The sequence below is a fragment of the Canis lupus genome, chromosome 2 (assembly GCF_048164855.1).
Source record: "Canis lupus baileyi chromosome 2, mCanLup2.hap1, whole genome shotgun sequence".
NCBI classification, from domain to species: domain Eukaryota; kingdom Metazoa; phylum Chordata; class Mammalia; order Carnivora; family Canidae; genus Canis; species Canis lupus.
In genome coordinates, this window is record NC_132839.1 from 73,204,099 (window position 1) to 73,226,684 (window position 22,586).

Consider the following 22,586-nt stretch of genomic DNA (forward strand, 5'->3'; position numbering starts at 1 on the left):
AAATCGGGCTTTAATAGTGACTAAAATTGCTATGGTTTTTTTTATCTTTTCCCGTATTAGGGTTTGTGGATTAGTTTATATCTTGAACCTGAAATTCAGTGTAACTAAAGGGGATTTTATGAAGTAATGAGATCACTACTCACCTGAAAAGACCTGTCCTGTTCATCATGACCTCACAGTTGATGTTGTGCTCACTGTCAGGTATACTTGGTTCTACAGTTTTTTATGTAGCCTCCTGAAAAGTCCTGTTTTATCTTCCAGGATTAATCTTGCTGGAATGGACCTGAGTTAATTCAGTTAAACATAGCTTACCTCCTATGGGTTGTTTAATTATTTTTGAAACTAATTAACCTAAGCAGATAGTTTGCAATTTTATTAATTTATTAATTGCATAAATCAAGGCATAGTCATTGAAGGCAAGGTTAGGCAACATAGCTAGATGCACAATTCTAAATCTCCTACTCTGCTGCCCAGAGATAAGAACTGTTACATATTTTATGAATATCCTTTCAGACCTTGTTTTGTGGCACTGTCTCTATCTCTTCATATGTTTATATATCTATTTTTTTCTTCTTACTAAAAATGGAATTGCTGAAGATGTACTCGGTTAACTTGCCCTTTTCACTTAGATCTCATATCAAATATGAGATCTATTGATACATTTTCATGTCAGCAAATATACTTTTATTACACAATTTTTAATGGCTGTCCATAACTTAGGTAATACCGTTATTTATTTAAGTTACATTGTTGGATATTTAGTTTTTTTTTTTTCTTCAACTCATTAATTTGACAAATGTTAGCCAATTTCTTAGCATAAGTCAGCAGTAGAATAGATCCAAAGCACTTTATGATTCCTACCTCACAGAACAGGAGAGTTGATTACCAGTTGTGAAAAGTACTATGGGGACAAAGTTCTAGAAGTTCTGAGTGGAGAGCCAAGATAAGGGATGGCCTTGGGGTCCTGGAAGGGCCTCTCTGAGGAGATGTTTATAAGAAGCCGTGAAGATTGGAAAAGCCGTGAAGATTGGAAAATAGGTAGAGATAAGGATGAATGGGCAGAGACAAACATGAACAAAGTCCTGAGGGTGGCAGTGGGGTGATGGGAAGCTTGGATTGCTGAGAGATAATTTGTGTAGGTACTATCTAGGGAACAAGGGGTTGAGGGTGCCAGGTGAAGCTGGAGAGGTAGGCAGGGACCAGATGATTAAGTACTTTGGTCTCAATTAGCAAAATCGTTGAACAGGCATGTGAGGGTGATATTAGGGTTGTGTTTTGAGAAAATAACTGTGACAGTGGTATGAAGAATCAGCTAGCAGAAATTCTTGACCTTTAATGTGCCACTGACCTACATCTTTGGCTGTCTGCTGCAGCCTAGGGGACATCTTCTAAGAAGAATGTTTTTGAATCTATAAGATAAAACACATAGGCTAACAAAAGAGACCAATTATATCTAAATACAGTTGCCAAAATACTAAACTCATATATGTGATGTAGTGGTATCTGTGCCTCTTTATTAACGCATCAAAAATAAGATATAGGGCAGCCTGGGTGGCCCAGCGGTTTAGCGCTGCCTTCAGCCCAGGGTGTGATCCTGGAGACCGGGGATCGAGTCCCACGTCAGGCTACCTGCATGGAGCCTGCTTCTCCCTCTGCCTGTGTCTGTTCCTCTCTCTCTCTCATGAATAAATAAATAAAATCTTAAAAAGATACAGTGGAGAGTCTGATAGCTACTGTAATTTCAAAGGAGTGATTAAACAGTGTATCTGATAATTGTCATGTGATGTAAAAATACCCGATTTCTCTTGGTGGCAATATCACGGTAGTATTTGGAGTATTAGTATTCTCCTAATACTAGGATGGTCTGTTGCTAACATTCATGATTGAGTGAAATGGTAAATTTCAGTTTGAGATTAATGAAAATAAGGGTGTACTATTTTCCCTCACCCAAGTTCATGGGCCACCTGAATCCTATCCACAAGACTCCTTGGGAGTCCATGGACCCTGGCTAAGAAAAACCTCTGAGGGGAAGACGAGTAAAAGCCGAAAGCTGGTTAACAGGCAATTGTAGATGAGACACTGGGTTAGCCTGAAGAAGGCAACAATAGAAATGGGGAAAGGGAAGAAGACAGGTACAAGACAGATACACTAACTATTCTAGGTTTAGATTTAGGACTGTAAGAAAGAGATTTGTCAGGAGGAACCCTAAGTATGTAGCTTCCATCATCAGATGGCTGAGATGGGAACAACGGGAGTAGGAAGCCAGACCCTTCACAAGATAAGTTGAAAGTATACCGGGGCATTGCCAGGTGGGCAGTTGATGTTTTTGGGAACTCAGAGGAATGATCTGGAATGAGGTCTCAGTATGAGAAGCATGTTCCTGGAGATTATAGCTGGAGCCCTGGGCAGTGATGAGGTTGCCTAGAAGTTGAACCAGGTGAGCAGAGAAAGGGCCCAGGAATAAGCCTTCAACACTGAAGGCCCAGAAGGAGGACAGGAGATGTTCAAGGACATTGAGAAATATGAGAGAAGTAGCAGAATAGCCAGGAGGAGGTGGTTTCCTGGAAGCCATTTTAAGACAAGTGTGGTCAATGATGTTGAAAGACATTCAGAGGTGAAGTAACATGAGAATTGAAAAATACAGCTTGAATTTACCATCAAAAGGTTATGAATGACTAGAAGCGAGTGATTTTGGAGAAGTGATATGAGTGGAATGCAGTTTGATGTAGTGGTGGGAGGGAGTAGGAGGGAAGAGCTTGAAGAAAGCCAATGTAGAAGATTCAAGTTTGAAAAGATTCATACAGTTCTGAAGAATAGTCTTGTAATTCCCTCTCATACCCATTATCTGTTTCACCTCGTCTCTTCCCCAGAGAGAAAATCTTGGTGGGGGAGGGGAAAAGATGTGGTTGTGGTTTGTTGGTTTTGTTTTATATAAATGTGATATGCTACATAGATATTTTTTCTATGCACGCATGTGACGAGTTTTGGGGATAATAGTACTAATAGCTACCATTTGTATGGCCATTACTTCGTACCAGATAATGTTCTAAGAACTTACTTATAAACCTCACATGAGCCCTATAAGACTACTGTTATTATCTACATTTTACAGTATCAGGAAATTGAGTCCCAGAGAGGTTACAGAGTTTTTGTAAGGTCATATAGCCAGACCCTTAAACAGGGAAACAGCCATCCATGAACCACGGTTTGTCACAGCCGTAAGGGGCATTAGTCAAATATGTGGTAGGGCTGGGATTAGAATACAGGAAGTCTAGTTCAAGACCGCCTCATTCTGCTGCATAATAATGTAGAACACAGGAATATTGTATATCTTTTATTGGTCCTTGTTGCTGGGCCTTTAGGTGGTTTTCTTCTTTTTCTCATAAATGTCTTCTGTAAACATTCATACATATCTCATAAATGTGTCCTAGTATTTTCCTAGAGGAATTATCAGTATAAAGAATTTTTTAAATTTTTTATTGGAGTTCAGTTTGCCAACATATAGCATAACACCCAGTGCTCAGCCCATCAAGTGCCCCCCTCAGTGCCCATCACCCAGTCACCCAGTATAAAGAATTTTTGACAGATACCTCTGCCAAGAAAGTTTGCTATTGTAATCAAAGCTGTGATGAACAGTGGGCTCATGAATGTCTGTTTCCTTGTGTAAGGGTCCCAGCAAGAATATTAAATACAGTACTCTGAAGAGTATATAGTTTTCTTTTTAATCTGGTAAAGTGTACTGTATTATTTCATATATTCCCTGTAATATGAATACCGCATTATGTCAACATCTTTACAGCAAACTATTCTTCATCCCCCAAAATAAATAAATACAATAAGCAGCACACCGAATTCCCAACATTCTCTGGGCAGATTTTCCCTGCCTCTTTGCTGTTTGTTAGCCATCATTCCACCTCTTGAGATGCCAGGGGCCTGGGTGGCACTAGAACATGTTACTCCACAATGAACCAAATGACTATTTCTGTTCTGGACCGTTTTTACAAGGAAAGGTGCTCTTGAGTGGGGATGTAAGGAAACCCTGACTCCAGCCTGTGGCTCAGCCCTTGGCTTCCATGGTGGAAGAGTTCATTTGGCCAGCGATCACATACTTTATTTCAAAATCCCCAAATCCTTGCTTATTTGACCCAATCAATTTTTGTCTTCCATTATCTCAGAAATGAATCCCAAAAAGGAAGAAAGACCGCCCTGAACTCATTCAAAGATAACCAGTTCTAGGCTTGTGTACATGCGCTTTTATAAGGCAACTCAAATGCTGACGATCTGGAGATGGGCCAACTTCCCAGGAGGTCAGCTCCCTGTAGGTTTCATGCGTGACTGCTGTCCTAGCCCTACTGAGAAAGGCTTCCTGTGTCTGTGATTTATGGAGACTGGCGAACCATCGATTCTTCAACCTTACTCAGTGACCTCTTGCACTGGTAGTTATGCACTGCTGCCTTCTTTTGCCTCCCAGGGTCAAAATCAGCTGATGAACCTGTGGAATAGTCCACCCTGCAGCATTTTAACCAGATGGTTGCTGATCCAGGGCTTTCTGTGGACTATTTAATTTCCCAGTGAACTCACTAGCAGTGTTGCAAATAAGAATATATTTTTCTTTTCTTCTTCTCCCACAAGAGACTTCATGATTCAGGGATCAAAAAATCATACTAAGCAACACTCTGGGTTTAAGGATTCGAACTTGCCATGACATTGTACCAAGTCAGATTTATCTCTTGTCCATTACCAGGAGAAATAATATTTATCCACTTCCCAGAATGATAGGGAAGAGACGGTCTGTGAGATGTTTGCTAATTCCCGATATTTTACATTTAAATTATAGAAAGGTGTGTTTCATTCTTTTTTCTAGCAACTGCTTTTCAAGATATGGATGGGAGAATAGATTACTGAAAGAATGGTTTTTAAATCACCTTTGCTTTAGTATCGGTTCTTAGGAGAGAGCAAATAGTGTGATGGTTAAGAGCACAGGCCATAGAACATCAGGCTGCCTGGGGTTGAATCCCAGCACGACCACTTATTAACTGTGTGACCTTAGGCAAGCCACTTAACCTTTCTGTTCCTTACTTTCCTGGTCTGTGAAATGGGAAGTGTTGAGAATTAAATGAGTAATATGCAAAAAGTGCTTAGAACAGTGTCTGGCTCATGGTGAGTGCCCGGTTAATGTCACCCACTCTAGTTATTTTTGCAACCCCAGATACTGGTAATGTGTCTCCCTTGTTTGCTTCCATCCTTCTCTTCTCCAGCCTGTATGGGGAGTCTAGCGAGAGAGGCATGGCAAGGGGCATTTCCAGGTCCCTAGAGAGGATAAAGCCCAGGCACTTATCAGGGATCTGTCACCTGTTGGTTCCAAAAGGGGGGCAGTTTACCACTTTTATACTTACTGCATTTGAATAAATGGGAGGGCTTTTGGAATTTTGAGGTTTCATCTTTGGGGAAGAGGAGGAGGATACCCCTGATGGTTGGTGTCCTTGTGGAGTCCAGGTGGGAAGGAAATCTGGGCACATAGTTTTGCTCCAGTCTTTGGGTTTATTGACAGGGGTTACCGAAGTTCATTCTGGGGAAGGAGGGTGGTTTTACCTTTTTTTTTTTTTTTTTCTCCATTGAATTGATCTCCTATGTATATTTAGGTTTAGTTGTTTAAAATTAAGATTTGTGTAGGTGCCCCTGGGTGGCTCAGTTAAGCATCTGACTCTTGGTCTCAGCTCAAGTCTTGATCTCAGGGTCATGAGTTCAAGCCCCGCCTTGGGTTCCATGCTGGAGCCTACTAAAAAAAAATTTAGAAACTAAATTAAGATTTATCTTTAAGGGATGAGCAAATTATTATTTGCATTTTTTTGTTGACTCCTTGTTACTTTATGACCAAAGAAATACCCACGTTTGGATACTTGCAAGGAAAATACATTTTTAATTCATTGAATAAATGAATATTTTCTAATCTTGAAAAAATAGATGGAGGGAGGGGAGCTTATAATCAGAAGCACAATCAGCCTTGTCTGAAGAGAAGGATGGCTAGAATGCAGGCTCAAAAATATAATCAACTAGTTATCATGCAAGGGAGTCTATATTTTGTGCGAATTACTCTCACATGTAAGTAGGTATATTAATTTGCTAGGACTGCCAGAACAAAATACCCCAGACTAGGTGGCTTAAAGAGCAAAAATGTATTTTCTCACAGTTCTGGAAGTCCAAGGTCAAGGTGCCAGTAGGCTTAGTTTCTTCTGGGGCCTCTCTCCTTGGCTTGCAGATGGCTGCTCTCTTGTTTCCTCTTCATGTAGGTCTTTCCCTAGTGCACACATACCTCCTGTCCTTCCTCATAAGGACGCCAGTCTTGTTGGACTACGGGCCCACCTTAAAGGCCTCCTGTAACCTCAGGCACCTCTTCGAAGACCCTGTCCCCAATACAGTCACATGCTGAGGAACTGGGGTTAGTATTTTAACATATGTGAAGGAACATGTTTTAGTCTACAACATGTAGAAATTGTTGGAAATTGAGTGAGACTTGAGGGGTCACTTTAAGGCAGTTCCTACTTTATGGAAATTGAGTGAGACTTGAGGGGTCACTTTAAGGCAGTTCCTACTTTATGGCCTGCTCTGTGCACAAGAGAAGCATGGTCCCAAACGGGAATGTAAGTGCTGCAGTGGGAGAATTATTGGGACTGCAGCTGGAGAAATAGGAGCAGCCTATACACATCATCGTGGTGGCCTCTGTCCACAGGGAGCAGAGACCACACCTGCAGCCAGATGGACACTCATGGTTTGCAGCTGGTAGGTGGTTGGAAGGGGATGTTCAGTGAGGGAACTTCCTCACAAGCCATCCCAGTGATAACTTTTAGCATACTGTCAAATTTTGCACTAACCAGAAAATGCTAACCAACCACAGACCTTGGTGAAACAGAATTTTTTTCCCTAATGTGTTTACATATTTCTGCCACTACAAAGTCATTTTATCTTCGGTGCTTAATTATCTGTACTAATGGGGGGGAATATTAGTGTGGAAAACACAAAGACGGGTTTCATTTCCCAGCTTCCTGGGCTACGTCCGTCAGTTTTGCATTCTGCATTCTTCTTCTAGCTCTCTCCCTTGCTAGCCATGTCTCTGTAAGCAAGTTGAGTAAGCTCACATTCCTCACCTAGAAGAGGACAGCTTCGGCCAAGTTAGATTATTGGTTTGCAAATTCAACATGCAGAAGACTCCTGTGTTAACAAGTGCATGTCCCCTGGGCCCTTCCCCATAGAGATTCTGATCCGGTAGGGTCTCAGATGAGGCCCAGGAATTTCCATCGTCAGCGAGCATCCCTACGTGAATCAGACTCAGAGAATCCTCTCATTCCACTCTGGGAACCTGGTCTGAGATCTGTCCTAGTCAGGAAAAGAGACTGGGAGCAAAGAGACTTGAGCACAAGCCCAGGTTTGAGAAATTGCAAGTTTTGGATACTTCTTACTGCCTTTTTTGGTGCTCGTCCCCAAAGCTACACAACTTAAATTTTCTATGGTGCCTGTATGCAGCTATGAAGCTACGAGACCGTACACACAGATTGCACAGCATGGGCAAGGGATCCTACTTCAGGGCTATGATTTCTACTGTCTTTGAGACTCTTCTCCCAGACTTTCCCGTCTCCAGTCTTACATGTCTCAGAGCTAACTGGTCCTACCTTGACTGGACACTTACTGGCTCTGCTGCCTCCCTTCGTGGATCATATGTGGACATTCTGTCATTTATCTCATGCCCACCATGGAATGGCTGCTGCTGTCTCAGGCCTGGGTTGTAGAAGAGTCAATGACTCCATAAGGAATGCAGAAGGGGAAAAAAAATCACCAGGAGGTAGAGTGCTTGCCAGTATATTGTGGAGCGGAACAGGCAGCAAAAGGTCTAGCTAGTGCTGAAAGGGGAAAACAGCCCCTGCTTTTGTTCCCCCAAAATCTCAGTGCCCTGTATTAGTTTTCTTTTGCTGAGTATCGGATTACCACAAATGTAGTTCATGGTAAACATCCCATAAAACAACATCCCGTAGTTAATGTGGATCTGGACTCTGATTACAGGTTAGCCCAGTCCCCTGCTGAGAGCCTCACAGGCCAAAAGCAAGGTGTCAGCCAAGGCTACAGTCTCATCTGAGGCCCAGGGTCCTCTCCAACGCTCACTGGTTCTTTTTTTTTTTTTTTTTTAAAGGTTTTATTTATTTATTCATGAGAGACACACAGAGAGAGAGAGGCAGAGACACAGGCAGAGGGAGAAGCAGGCTGCATGCAGGGAGCCCGACACGGGACTCGGACACAGGACTCGATCCCGGGACTCCAGGATCATGCCCTGGGCCAAAGGCAGGCACCAAACTGCTGAGCCACCCAGGGATCCCTGCACTCACTGGTTCTTCGCAGAGTTTATTTCCTTATGGTTGTGTGACCAACATCCTCATTTTGTTACTAGCTTTTGACCAGGACCGTTTTCAGCTCTAGAGACTCCTGTTGGGTCCTTGCCCTGTGTCCCCTCCTTTTATACATGGCAGCTTCCTTCTTCAAGGCCAGCATCTGTTGCTACTTTTTGCCTTTAAGGGCTCACCTGATTAGGTGAGGCCCACCCAGGAGAAACTTTCTTTTAATTAACCTGAAGTTAACTGATGAGAGATCTTCATTAAATCCACAAAATTACTTCACCTTACAATGTGACCTAATCACAGGAGTGATAGCCTGTCATGTTCCTAGGTCTTGCCCATACTCAGGGAGAGGAGCTATTCAGAGCGTGTGTATCAGGAGGCAGGAATCTTAGGACCATCCAAGAATTCTTCCTACCACTTGTCAAGAGTGTTTATTGTATGTTGGGCACCAAATCTTAACTGTTAACTTGTTAGAAACGCCACAAAATTTTTAATACTAATTTCTGGGGGAATCTCCAATTGTATAAATTCTAAACTGCAACTTTTTTGAGAAATGTTGTTAGCAAAATAAAGTGTCTAGTCTTTCCTTCCAGAATTCGAAATCACAGAGTGCTAGGAAATCCAGTTGCTTTACCCCTTGTGCAGGTGAGAAAACAGACTCAGTGGGAAAGACTTCCCAAGGTCATGGAGCAAGGCTGGGAGTTAGTTGGCTGGCCCTTTCTGCCATTGCTTTTCCTATGTGTCTCTTCGTTTACCTTTAAGATGAGCCTGGGCAGCCTCGGTGGCTCAGCGGTTTAGTGCTGCCTTCAGTCCAGGGCGTGATCCTGGACACCAGGGATCGAGTCCCACATCAGGCTCCCTGCACGGAGCCTGCTTCTCCCTCTGTGTCTCTACCTCTCTCTCTCTCTCTCTCCCCGCTCCCCCACCCCATGTCTCTCATGAATAAATAAATAAAATCTTAAAAAAAAAAAGATGAGCCCCAAGTACTCGTATTAATCTGGAGCTCATTGATGTTAATGAGCAGTGTTTTTTGTTTCCCATTATTGTCCTGAATTGGAACATTTTTCTTATAATGTGTTTGTGAATTAGTTATTAAATGAAATGTAATCTTAATAAAATGAGTTTTTGGTTGTTCATGTATATTTGTATAATCTTTATAATTTTCATGATGACTCCCACTGTCCAGGAATTATAGAGCTGAGGGTGAAGATAGGAACCAGAGAAAGGTTTTGTGATCCAGCTGCCTCACCAAAAAACACTTTTTTTGTGATTGACAATTGAATTGACATTCATCAGATAATTTTCCATGTTTTCCCCCCCTATATTCAGTGATATTTCAATTTCTGTTTAAGTAGAAATAGGATGCATTTTTTTTTTCCATTTCTTCTTTTGGAGTAGAATCTTACCATTGACAAGACAATGTTTTTCTATAGAGGTTTGTATTAAAGCTTCTTCTGCTCCAGACTGCCTACCAGTAAATGACCTCACAGGTAGACAGACTCACCCTTAGCTTGAAAAGTGCTGCCAAGTAAGAAGCTAGTTATTACCCCAGCATGGAGGCAGTGGATGTGTCAGGGAGGAGCAGAATGTCCTCAGCGTGTATGGCTAGAATAATGTGGCGCTTAGCCCAGCCCCCGTGCTGCCTGATTTGGGGTGAAACAACGGGCTGCTTGGAGGCTTGGAATGGATCTGGGCACACGTCTTTGGCATTTGACAAGGTGTGTTTGTGGGCTGAATCCTCAAGACCGAGAAAACGTTGCAGCCATAGGCTATTTCTGAGTCCCATCGCTTGCATCTTCTTATATATCAACGCTTAGGCACAGACAGGGACATCTCTGAGAATGGCTCATCAGATGGTTCATCTGAGAATGGCTCAACCATTTCACCACTGCTTCTGTCATGAAGCCCCTTGTTGTCTGCTTCATCACCGTATCACACCCTCCTGCGCCCTGGAGCATGGCATTTGTGGTTTACACTCTACCCTATATGAAATTCATTTGTGCATTTATTTAGAGATTTGCTAAATCTCGATTAGAACATAAGTTCCTTAAGGTCAAGGACAGCGTCTCCGGTGTATTCCTGGCAGTCATCTTTATAGCTATCACACACTGTAGAAATTCCTAGTCTGTGGGCCTCAGACCTCTGGGAAAAAGAAGGTATTTCAGAGGCTGCGTATCTGTATGTGTACCCAGCATTTTATATGTCTGTGGTGACTCTTTTTCAAATATATTTGGATTCTCTTGGGTTAAATAATACACAAGTTTCTTTAAAAGTGCCCTTACTTTGTTATAATTTGGGTCTTTTCTCAGCCAGTATTTACTAAGAGTACACTAAAAGATGCCTGCATGCTTTTGTGTTGAGAGCCACTGCCCTTCAGCATCTAGCAAGGTGCTCTGCATTTTGAGCTATTTGGGGTATTTCCCTATCTCAAGCCCTCTGGCCCTGTTTCTTCTTTATGGTATGCAAAGAAAGCTAACGTGCTTCTTCCTTCCCCTTTGTAGCACTAATAACCGTTTAGGTTCTTTAATTCTTGGAATGAATACTAGATGATTGTCCACCTCCACACCCTAGACAGGAAGCTCCTGATCCCCTGGTCTTCCTGTGACCTACTGCCTACCAGAATGACCTCACCTGGTAGGTTCAGTACGTATGTTAGTGGTCAGAAGCTCTGTGATCACAACCGGGAGTGTTTTTAGTACCCACTCTTTAATATGTAGACATGTTTCTGGTTTTTAGAAGTTGAGAATTCTTCTGGTGAATAATATAATCCCCAAAGTTCTCCAGTCTCCAAATCACAGGATTTGAAGGAATACTTTAACTAATTTTAATGTTAAAGCAAAATGTCTGCCACCTGGTGTCAGATTAAGAATTAGCATCTCAGCTAATTCTCGCATGGAGTGAATCCCATTAATTTTACTATTTAGTTGTTGAAGTAGGTTATACATTTCATATAAAATTATAATAAGCACCGTTCTGAAATTACTTCTCACTTGCTACCTATGGATTTGTATTTAACATTGTTGGGTTTTCCTGAGTCTAAAAACTAATTGGGAATGAAAGTCTAATTTTAGTAAAGTTTCTCAATACTGCTGACTCTGTAGCATTGAATTTTATGGAGGAGAGAAATAATAACTTTTATGTGAAACAAAAATAGCCTTAAATATTATCAATATTTTATGAGTTTGTATAAACCTTATTACTGCAGATGATTTTTTCTAATAGCTTTGGTCAGAAGGAAGGATAAAAACTCCTTTTTAACAAACCTTTGAGTAGCTAACATTGACTGGTTTGGATTAAATGAGAATGCAGGTATTCATGAGGGTCCCTAGAATTAGAGTCAATCCAAGTCTGGGCTTGAGAAATAAGAGATGAGTAAAGAATATGTGTCTCTGTTTTGTAAAGACTGAGGTTTAAGTAGGGGAAAGTTCTTTTCTTATTTACTGCATTCTCCTCATTAACTTACCTGAAAGCTGTTTATTTGCAGTGGTGAAGAGACATTGCGGCATAATGTCCTGCCTTTTAGGCCAACAGTAAGATGATATGAGATAAAGTGAATCCTTCCAGAAGTAGTAAGGAGTTCTCAATGTTAGGAGGTGGACCTATTTATTAACCACCTGTAGCCCTTGTTGTCAAGATGCCAGAGAGCTGCTGTGATATCCACCCATTCCATTTATAGCCTCAGGGAGCCAAATGTCTATTGCAGGAGTCAGGTAATAACTAAACATATAGATAAAGTAAGATGTAAACACTTACTGGTCAGCATAGAAAACTACCCTGATAGAGTGGGGTAGAGTGGAACTAGATCAGTGAGGAGAATTTGAAACAAGAGCAAAAGCCTTTTGAGGAGCCCAAAATAGATGCCTCTTTGTCCCTGTTCTGCCCACTTTGACCTCCAGGTCCTTGCTCAAAGCCTACTTATTCCACTTTAGACATGTTTCTAACCCAGCTGTGTAGCAGATAAGGGATGAGGTTTAGGGAATTAGAAGAGAGCTGGATGGAATGAGAAGCTAGATCAAAAGAAAAAAGAAGCTGGTAGAGCCAAACCTTCCAGTAAGAGCAAGGGGACAGCTTAGCCCTCGTGGGGTAGGGGGACCAGTGGACCCAGACCAGATTGCAAAGGGCTCAAAGAACACGCCTATTGGCAGCAGTAGATGTAAGGAGTTTAAGGGTCTCTCGTTGACATTTGATAGCAGTTGATATTTGAAATAATGGACTTAAGGCACCAAAAAGAAGTAAAATTATGCTCTGGGCACTTGAATAAAACAGAGACTAGAGCAACAGGCACAAGGAGCTTAGGCTAAAGGTGTTGGCCCTACTGGAATGTGAGTTCTTTGAAGGCAGGAATTGTCTTTCATTCATTCATATCTGTATCCTGGAAACTGAGCTGAGTGTAGTCTAAAGCTGTGAGTTGTTCAGTCGATGTTCTCTGATTGTGTGATATTAAAGGGGAATTACTTCTCTAGACAAATCTTCATGGAGATATTAGAATTAGATATGCCTGAGACTAGTTGTGCAGGCAAACTGTTAGTTCAGTATCCCTGTGCACAGTTCCGTTACAGAAGAGTGGTTTAGGCAGCTTCTGTTCTTTTAGACTCTATTGATTTATTTTTAACTGTAACAAAATCATAAATCTTTTTTTGAAATAGCTGTATGTACCACTCACTTAATGATTTACTGATTTGTTGTGTGCTTTGAGCATCTTCTGTGTGTGTAACCTTGGGCTAGATCCTGTGGGTGCAGATTGGTAAAGATTTCACCTGCCCTCAATTCTGCAGATAGACACTATCTCTACATATATTAACTATTGTTATAGGTTGAGTTGTGTCCCCCAGAAAGATATGTTGAAGTCCTACCTCCTGGTACCTGTGTGTTTGATCTTATTTGGGAATAGGGTCATTGCTGATGTGATCAAGTTAAGATGAGTTCATACAGGAGTAGGGTAGGCCCTTAATCCATTATGACTGGTGACCGTATAAGAAGAGGGGAATTTGGACACAGACCAAAGGGGAATGCCCTGTGATGACAGACGTACACAGAGAAGGAAGGGCCTTGTGAAGGGAGCAGGGGCGGGGGGCAGACCGGGTTACGTTGCTACCAACCAAGAAATGCCTGGGGCCTCCAAGCAGCTGGAAGAGACAGGGTAAGACCCTCTCCCAGCAGCTTTGGAGGAAGCACGGGTCTGCCAACAGCTCAATTTTGGATTGCTAGGCTTTAGTACTATGAGACAATAAATTTCTGTTGTTATTAGCCATCCAGTTTGTGGTACTTTGTTATGGCAGCCCAGGGAAAGGAGTACAACTCTAGTACATTTCTTTATGAATCAGGGTTCTGGGGTGAAATAGATGATCACTCCACTGGGGTCACTGAGGGGAGTTTAAAGAAGACACTGTGTACAGAGGCTTGGGGAAGATTGAGAACCTCCAGAGTATGAGGAAGCCTTCTGGGGTTGACAGCAACAGGTTCCCATTGGCACATTCCAGGCCCGAAGGGCCAAGAAGATGGGAGGTTCCTGGAACCCAGGCAGAGGTAGATTTGCAACTGTGAGTATAGACAAGGGGTGACCCAACTGTAGTCCCAGGCAACCTGTGCTCTTGCAGAAGGGGAGCTGGGGAGTTCTCCTCTTTCTCCTCCCATGTTCCTGTCCTCTGCTGAGCCTCTCATTGGCGAAACCTACCAAGGGTTTAGCCTCTCAACTGGAAAGGGTGGAGACTAGACTGAAAAGGGAAACTGGAGAATATCCCACACATTTGGGATAAGGAGTAGATGTCATTCAAAGATGTCTTCTCTATGAGAAGGAAAGAATCGGATGTCTGAGATCGTGTTGTTCATACCACTGGTTCTCAACAAATTCTGTGATTGCCAACAGAGACTACCGAGAATTGTTTATTTTGGAGTGCAAGATTCAAGGCAGTGGAATTCATTCAACAAATTCTTATTAAGTACTTACTATAGTGCCAGATACCAGACAGCCCCTAGGGATAAGTACCAAGTAAAACAGACTTGTCCTTACTCTCACAGAACTTACCTCCTAGAACTCAGAGTTCTATTCATAAAACTTACTCTTGGTGCCTACCAACTATGTGAACAAGGGTTAAAACTCCCACAGGACTCCATTCTCTCATGTTACTCAGTGTAATTTTAAGTTACTGACTAGATGCCACTTTTCCCCAATGGACTACAAGATTCAGGTCCAACATCTAGCCCGAAGCCTGGCTCCTGGCAGATGGTCACTGAATGCATTGATAAATGAAGGAAGGAAGGAATGACAGAGTGCTTTGATTTGCCATAGAGGAAAAGCTTTTCTTCTCTTCTTTCAGGTTCAGTACTTGAGGACTGCAAATTATGCTGACCTAAGACAGATGAGCAAGAGGAAGAATCCCAGATTGAATTATGTACTTACGTATGAGAGTTCACAAAGAAATGTAACTTGGGGAGGCTGTTAGGATTGGAGGCTTATGTAAAATCTTAACAGGAGATGGTGGGGGGAAAGGGTGCTTCTGAACACATGACTCTTTAGAAGGTTGAAGGGAGGTAGAGGTCACTATGAAAAAGCAGGTGATTTTTTTGGAAAGCTAAGTGGGCTCTTAGGAGAATAGATAGGAGATAATGATAGTTTGGTAACCATATGTTTGGGTGTTGATTTCTCAGCTTCCAGAAGAGATTAGAGTTGCTCTCAGGGGGAGGGGATTTATGACAACTGAGTTCTTTTTGGGAGGTTCTACTTTTAGGCAGGGAAGGGATTTCAGGAACTCAACTACTTTCAGCTGAAGATAATTTCTGTACCAGAGTAGCTTATTCTATTCTAAAATTTTGTTTTATTATTTAGGCATTTCTGAACATTAGTGAGTGGCTTAAATTTATTTATTTATTTATCTATTTATTTATTTATTTATTTTAAAAGATATTATTTATTTATTCATGAGGGACACAGAGAGAGAGAGAGGCAGAAACATAGGTGGAAGAAGAAGCAGGTTCCCCACAGGGCGCTCAATGCAAGACTCCATCCCAAGACCCTGGGCTCACGCTGTGAACAAAAGGCAGATGCTCAACCACTGAGCCACTCAAGTGCCCCTTAAAAATATTTAAAAATGGACGAAATCACTATATGGGAAAATATTTGAAAGGACCATTTGAGCAAATCCTTTACAAAGCAAACACGTTAAAACAAAATAATGTATGATTTATCTACTTTGCAACTCGAGATTTAGTGTTTGGGAGTTTTGTGTTGAGAGTTTGACTTTGTTCAGCTTTAGAAATTGAAACCAAGTATTTATTATCCCCCCCCCCCCCCCCCCCCCGTCTGGTCATTGTTCTATTAAATTGATTAGTCCATAAGAATATGCACTGCAGTTAAAGCCTGAATGGGACTATGACTGGATTTGTTATGCACTATAACCTTTTCACATCTAAGTTAATGATTTAAATCTAGACCAAGAATTTGGGGGAATGCTTTTACTAACTTAATGTTAAAGTGAAATATCTGCCACCTGGGCATCAGATTAAGAACCAGAAGGTGTCAGAGGGAGCAGTTACTTGATAGACTTTATTCCCTTGGTCTTAAGACATTGGCTGGTATTAGATTAGAGGTATTAACTCCTTTAGGCCTCTGAAGTACCAATACTAACCGGAAGACTGCACTCCTTTGATGACCATATAAGGAAAGTATTTCTAGGAAAAAATGTCACAGAATCCATGAGCGACTGTGTTGTCTAATAGCTTCAGGATGGGGAGATTTAAAGAGAATGAAAAGCAGCTGACTTAACCATTTTCCTAGAGACAGTTCCTACTATTTCTGCATAAAGATGTATGATGTGATCCTTAGAGAGTCTCACTCCAATTATTGTGTCCTCTATCGGAACAAGTAAGTAGAGAATCTAGTTTTTATACTTGTCAGTGGTATGAAATGCTTTCTTAGCTTAAGAGTAATTGAGTAAAATGACTTGTGAAAAAAAAAATTAGTGATGGAAACCAAAGAAAGAGAAGGCAGGTTCAAAAAGCCACTGGTCTGTTTCTCAAAATGTAGCTTGAATTTTGGATTTAAAATGTGTCCTTCCTCGGAGAGTTTGCATCTCATAAGGAAGAATTGTGTTAATAGCGGCTCATTATTAGATTTTGGTGGAGTTTCTCCGTCAATACAAATATGCTGAGTAATAAGAAGACATTTCAGAGCCTTGATGTAGAAATTATTCTCACAAAAGCTGGCTTGAGCTGGCTCTCACCCATGCTAGGAACATCTACGTTACAAGCATGTATGAGGAAAATTGCTTTCCCTCTTGAGATAACTGTAAATAGACGGTACCGTCAGAAGGGAGTGAAGAGTTATGGAACCCCAGGGAATTTTTAGAAGACGGGGGCAAATGTATTTTTCCTGTCCATGAGAAAAAGTTCTTCAGTGTTTGGCAGAGACAATCTTTCATTTGTGCTGGATTTAAGATGACAGTTTGCCTGCGCCTGGGAGTGCTAAAATCAAGAGAGTCCCAGGAAAATCAAGATGCCTTGTTCCTTCGGTTTGACTGCCTTATGCATTGTAGGACATTTAGCATCCCTGGCTTCTAGCCACCACTGGCGCCTGCTAGCCATTGTGAGAACCCCAAACACTCCCATACATTTCTGAATGCCCCTAGGAGTGGGAACTGTCCCTGATGTGAACCACTCTGAGAGTCTAGCCTGTGGTGTTGGGGCACCCTGGTCCTACTGACAGGACCAGTCCTGAAATAAGGTGAATGGATGCAGGAGGCTATCTTCAGTCTCCAAACAAACAAAAACTCAAATGCAGTTTTAGTTTAAATGCCTTTGACGCACGCGCGCACGTGCACACACACACACACACACACACCCACACACACACAAACACCAGAGTGGGGATAGATGGCAGTGTTAATTGAAAGTCCAAGGCATAGAAAAAAAGGAAGAAAATTAATTCAGTTTATAACTTTCACTCAAGTTTTCATCTATTAGTGGCTCTTATTCACAAATAATTACTGGTTCTCACAGAATTTTCAAATTAATTTGTATAGTCATCTGAGATGTTCAACATTTGTATAGTGCAGAAGGGCAAAGAGATAATGGACCACCGCCACCTCACTCCCCCATCCCATCTGCTTGGAAGCAAAGAATCAGTTCCTAAAGAGAGTACATCCTTTAGAAGGGCTGAGACAGAAGAAAGATAGGCAGCTTCTGACCTAGGAAGATTTAGGATAGTATCAGTAATTGTAAGGGTTGAATATGTTCTGGAATATCCTCCACTAATTAGAGTTAGCGTGTAGATCTTCAGCACATGTTATTACTATATGTGCAGAATCTTGAAGCTAAAGCATAATTTTATTGATTAAAAAAGCTCATCCTGCTTCTAATACTGACAGGGATGTAAAGAGATTATATTGGGTAACCTTGGGTTGAAAGATGTTTTCTTACATTCCAAAACTGGTCAGTGTATTCTTTATTTCACCTGATTGATCCTCATCCTCTCCCTTTAAACCTAAGCCCGTGTGGATATGGCCGGAAGTCCTGTTGTCATGACAACAGCTGCACGCTGGGAGGAAGGAGTCTTTCAAATGGCCAGTGACTAGGTTTTTAATCACTGATTTATACTGATAGCAAAATTAAATTGAGATGTAGAATTTGTAATTATGTGTTATTTTGGCTTGATATTTTCACTTCTATTACTGACATGTAATTTTCGAACATGTGTTGTGATACATAATTTTTATGCTAATGCAATCCTTTTCATCTATTTTCTATCTTGTTCATAATAATATCCTCAAAACACACAGAGTCCCTGCTCCAAACTTCTGATAGTATTTTGCTGCCTGTATAAGAAATTCTGAACTTCTGAATGTGGTTGTACTTAGGGGGTCTTGTGAAGAGTGGCTTCCACCTCCCATTCAGCCTCTCAGCAGAATCCATTATGGATCTTAACACGTACACAACAATCCTTGGCTCTAGGCATTAGGAGCAGAGGGAGAGGGGTGTCGCATATTGGAAACTATAATATTAGGGGAGAAATTGCCCTACATAATTTGTATCTAAAAGGAGGTAGTACAGGGAAGAACAAGTTAATTTTTAAAAATAAGTGATTAGGAAAAGTTGCATGGAGGAAGCAACCTTTGACGCTTTAGTTTGAGGGGAGTAGAAAAGGAGGAGGTTCCAGTCCAGGGAAACAACATAAGCAAAGGCCTGGGGATGCAGAACTGTGTGGGATGTTGTGAGACCAGGGAGTAGGCATTTGGCCTGGTTTGGGAAAGGCATAAGGGAATGAGGTGGCAAAGGGGAGGACACCATTGAAAAGGGGGTTAAATGCTCCTCCATGCTAAAGGAAGTCTACTTATTTTGTGCAGGAGGAGGAGCAGGGAGTGGTTGAAATGGGTGTTTTCTGGGAAATTACTAGCTGTGGTATGATTAGAGGGAGCAGTACAGTCACAGTAACTGATTATGAACCCTTTTCAGATCCAGGTGAGGCTCTTGAGAGCTTAGCATGAAGCAGTGCTGTGGAGGTTGAAAAGCAAGGCATGAATATGAGAGCCTTGAACTGTTTGGGATCCAATCCTAAAATGGGTAATTTTGTATATTGACTAACACATATGTGGGAGCATGGATTGTGGTGTGGGGCTGCCTGCTTTGAATCTCAATTCTACCGTTACTACTTCTGGGATCATGAGTCAGTTGCTTATCCTCTCTATGTATCGTCTATAAAATGGAGTAAGATAACACCAATATTAAAGGGTTCTTATAAGAAGTAAATGAATTGATACACAAAGTGTTTACAACAGTGGCTTGCACATGGTAAGCGCCTCAGTAATACATTAACGTGGATGCTGATGTTGATGAAACCTGGAAACACTTGGTCCTTTCTAATAATTTTCTTTTGCCTTTTTTAAAGATTTATTTATTTATTTATTCATGAGAGAGACACACACACACAGAGAGGCAGAGACACAGGCAGAGGGAGAAGCAGGCTCCATGCAGGGAGCCCGACGTGGGACTTGATCCCGGGTCTTCAGGATCACGCCCTGGGCCGAAGGCGGCTCCAAACCGCTGAGCCACCCGGGCTGCCCTCTAATAGTTTTCTTAAACAATCACAAGAAAATAACCTATGTGACTCTATTCCTCCTCCCCAAACGTCTCAATTCTGTCCCACTTACTTCCGGTTAATTTGATAGATAGTTGTTGACCATCCATATGTGCCAAGCACTCTACTCAGAGCTAGGGGCAGAAAAATGGAAATTCAAAGTCTAGTCATAAAGGGGTCTAGAGACCATTAATAGGTGGCAGTTGGTACATACAAAAGAGTGTAGGAAAAATAGTCTACATGTGACAAAAGACCACATGTGACAGAGAAAGAGCAAGCAAGAGACGGGTAGGTACTGTGAATACATAATCTCTAAGTTGTTAGTGCCATTTTGATTTTTAAAGTACCTTCCGATAGTAGGTGCTGAAGTTATATGCTGTGTATCTGGATCGATATATTATATGAGATTTTTCCAGATATCTTATTTTATATAACTTTAGAATGAAATATAGTAGAAATTTTCCTTTAGTTGAAATTCAAGGACTGGACTTGAATTCCTAAAAAGCAGCATTGATCTTAAGGAAGTTTTAAAATGAGAACAGGTGCTTCAAGGTGTTAGCAATTCCTAAACTAGAACTTTAGTGTTTATTTATTTAAGATTTTACTTATTTATTTATTGAGAGAGAGAGTGTGTGTGTGTGTGTGCATGGGCAGGGGGAGCTGCAGAGGGAGAGGGGGATGCAGACTCACTGCTAGGCAGGGAGCCCGATGTGGGCTCCATCCCAGGACCCAGAGATGGTGACCTGAGCCGAAGGCAGATACTTAACCAAGTACTGATACTTAACCACCTGGCCACCCAGGTACCCCTAGAATTTTAATGTTCAATTCTGAACCGTTTTTATATCCTTCCAGTCAGGGGGCCACGTTTATGTTTTTCAGAACCTCCCAAATTGAGGTTCTAAAGTAATTTTTATAGAAAGGATCCCTCTTGAACCCCTGGCTCACTGGAAACCTCCAGACCAGTGTGTTCATCAGAAAGAATAGTGTGAGCCACATATGTGATATTAAACATTCCAATAGCCACAGTAAGTAAAAAGAAACAGGTGAAATTAATTTTAGTCATGGATTTTATTTCACCTGATATATCTAAGGTACTCTCATTTCAACATAGAACCCATATAAAAATTATTAATAAAATATTTTCTTTTCTTCATGTTGGACTAAGTTGTCCACATCCAGTGTGTGTTTCACACTGGCGGCCCATCTCTGTTCAGACGAGCTGCATTTCATGTGCTCAGTAGCCTGTGGGGCCAGTGGCTTCCCTACTGGACAGCTCAACTGTACAGCTTAGGACCTTTGAGAGCCCTGTGTCACTTCCATAGCTACCGAAACAATATCTGTCTCTTTGGTCATTTTTCACTTGTATTTTTGTTGTTTAGGAAAATGAGTAAATATGGAAAAGTGAGTTTATTTTGGATCTCAGTTGCAGACAGTTGAGTTAATCATATGCCCTAATTCGTGGTGTATTTTCATCACTGGTACATACAGAACATCCTCTCTTGCTTTCCATGCTTCCTTTCTTACTCCCTGTTATTCCCATCTCTTCCTCCCACCCTCTACCCATAGGCAATCATCTAATGTGTTTAATGGGTGACTTTTTGCTCAAAAGCATGCTTGTGATGTGCCTTGTTGTTTTGTGTGTATGTTCATAATTTTTAAAGGATATTTTCTTCATATGCTGTGTTTTAAAAATCTATCCCTAAGACTGTGTGTATAGCTAATGCCTGGTTCCTAACTCCTGCATTGTATTCCATGGTGTGAACTCAACACATTTTCCCTTTCTCCTCATAGAGCGATGGGCTCCTAGCCTGCCTCCATGTCCCCAGCACCACAGTTACTCCCCCAGGAATACACGCACGTGTGCACACACACACACCCCTTCTGATAGAACTGTGTGAGATGGTATGTGGTATTACTGGCTCATAGGGCATATATTATTTACTTGGTTTGGGAAAAAATTCTTTTTCATATTCTTATTGATGGATGTATTTTTTCTAATTTTGTTCAGTGAAAAATACAGGCTTGCAGTTATTTGTTGAATCAGATCCTTTTGAACAGTAGAGTGAATTAAGTTATGGCTTATTTTTTTTTAGGAGTAGCTAACCAATTCAGTTCTCATGCATATGTTTATGAAACAGACCCAGTACCCATGAAAGAGGTCAAGCTTTCCTAGGGCGATCAGTTTGAAATCTGGGTCAAGTACAAGTGTAATCTTTATTTGCAAGTCTTTCTCTATCAGCAGAGCCTTATATATTCTTTGAATGAATTTGTCATTGAAGCAGAAAGTGGGAGAAAAAAAGATTTTTACCCTGAAAGAAAAACCCCATTGAAAATTTACACAGAAAAATGTGCTTTTCCTTTTATTTCTTTTGTGTTTTTTTTTTAATATATTTATTCATGAGAGACACAGAGAGGCAGAGACACAGGCACAGGGAGAAGCAGACTCCCTGCTGAGCAAGGAGCCCAATGGGGGACTCAATCCCAGGACCCTGGGATGAGGTGCTAAATGGCTGAGCCACCCAAGCACCCCTTGTGCTTTTGCTTTTAAAAGTAATTTATACTGTTTGTTTCTCCAAAGGGAATTTCAAAAGACAAAACAAAAAAACTCCCAACCCAGCATTATCTTTCACTCAACTTTTTTCTGCTCCTGGATCCGTGGTTAGGTACTTCCTACTATAATGTTTTCTAAAAGGAGGAGTCAGTACTCTCATTTCATTCGTTCAAGCATATCTGCAACACAGAAAAACACACAAAGTTTATTTCTACAAGGAAAGAAGCACGGATAGCTATCTAGGATGAAGATCTCGACATAGGCAGTTGTCACCAGTAACTCCGGCCTGTTTTGCATGAAACAAGGAAAACTTTGACACAGCATTGGATTCATCTGCTTCCAGAGAATGTTCTTCTCTACTCACTTCTGAGATCTGAGCTTCATTTGTATGCTCCTAACAGCCTTTAGGTTCTAGTAATTTCTTGGAGAGGGAAAGTGGTGGAGAAAACCAAGGAGGAAGATGCTTAGAACATACCAGAATCCAAGATCAGATAGACCATCTTTTACAAATGACACTACACAGATCAAGAAACAAGGAAATAGAGCCAACCCAGAACAAAAACTTCATATGAATCAGAATTTT

At 41.4% G+C, this 22,586-nt stretch overlaps 1 protein-coding gene across 16 annotated transcripts in view; it reads left to right on the forward strand.

Annotated features, from left to right (window-relative positions):
• Positions 1-22,586, forward strand: part of APBB2 (amyloid beta precursor protein binding family B member 2) — a 375,292-nt gene that overhangs the window by 213,994 nt on the left and 138,712 nt on the right. The gene's annotated exons all lie outside the window — the stretch shown is intronic.